The following is a 1245-nucleotide window of genomic DNA, read 5'->3' on the forward strand; positions in this document are numbered from 1 at the left end:
CGTGTCAAAGTAACATCCACATGGATGGCAGGACCCAAGGTTTCCCAGCAGAACATTTCCCAAAGCTTCACACTGCCTCCGCCGGCTTGCCTTCTTCCCATAGTGCATCCTTGTGCCATGTGTTCAGGTAAGCGAAACACGCACCTGGCCATCCACGTGATGTAAAAGAAAACATGATTCATCAGACCAGGCCACCTTCTTTAATACTAGCACTTACCTATTCTATTCACTCTAATTTAATTTTTTTTAAAAACAACAAAAAAAACACCTTGTTATGTGTACTGTGCTAGACTTGTCAAAGCACTTGTATACTGTTGCTTTCTTGTTGGTCTGATTGCTTCTATTGTTCTCTTTATTTGTAAGTCGCTTTAGATAAAAGCGCCTGCTAAATGATTAAACGTAATCTAAATGGAATCAGCGCCAAATCACAGAAAATGGAAACAGATAATAACTGAGAGATTTGTAGCAGGTAAATAGCATGGGTAGGTAGTCAGATAAGTTGACGCATGGTAGTGGACAACAAAGGTTAGTAGTATCTCAGTGTAGGAAGACTTAATCACAAACCACATCGGTGAAAGCAGTCCTATGCAGCATTCCAAGGCAGGAAGGCATCAAGGCACGTCCGAATCCAAATTCTGCTTTACTTCCTGTCTCCGGAGGTACCTTCTTCTGATCGAATTTTGAAGGCAGCATAGATGTATCCTTCGCTGCCTTTGATATCCCGCAATCCCGTGCGTTCCATTGCTCCGAGGTCCAGTTCTGATGCTCACGTGCCAACTGTTGGCGCTTTCGGTGATGGACAGGGGTCAGCATGGGCACCCTGACTGGTCTGCGGCTATGCAGCCCCATACACAACAAACTGTGATGCATTGGCTACGTTTACATGCACAGTATTTGGTTCAATCAGACTGAATTCATTCCGATTGATGAATCTGAATATAGCGTTTACCTGAACGCTAAATAAAGTGATTGAGTTGATGTGCGCGTTTATATGTCACAAGCTTCAAATCGGAATAGATTTTTTTTTTTTACATGCGCACACTGCACAAATATAGAGTTTCTCACTGTTTGCACATAATAACCGCTGTGCCGTGCTGCTCATATTTATTACGCAGTAAAAATGCCCCTCTCCATGCCCAAAACAGGTTGCCTGTGGATGAGAATCCAAAACAAGGACTGGTGGGAGGTTGTCCTGCTCCACTTCACAGTTGCCGAGTGAAAGGAGAGTTTTATAATGACAGGACA

Source organism: Sinocyclocheilus rhinocerous, unplaced genomic scaffold (genome assembly GCF_001515625.1).
Source record: "Sinocyclocheilus rhinocerous isolate Xijiao unplaced genomic scaffold, SAMN03320098_v1.1 scaffold314, whole genome shotgun sequence".
Taxonomy (NCBI): domain Eukaryota; kingdom Metazoa; phylum Chordata; class Actinopteri; order Cypriniformes; family Cyprinidae; genus Sinocyclocheilus; species Sinocyclocheilus rhinocerous.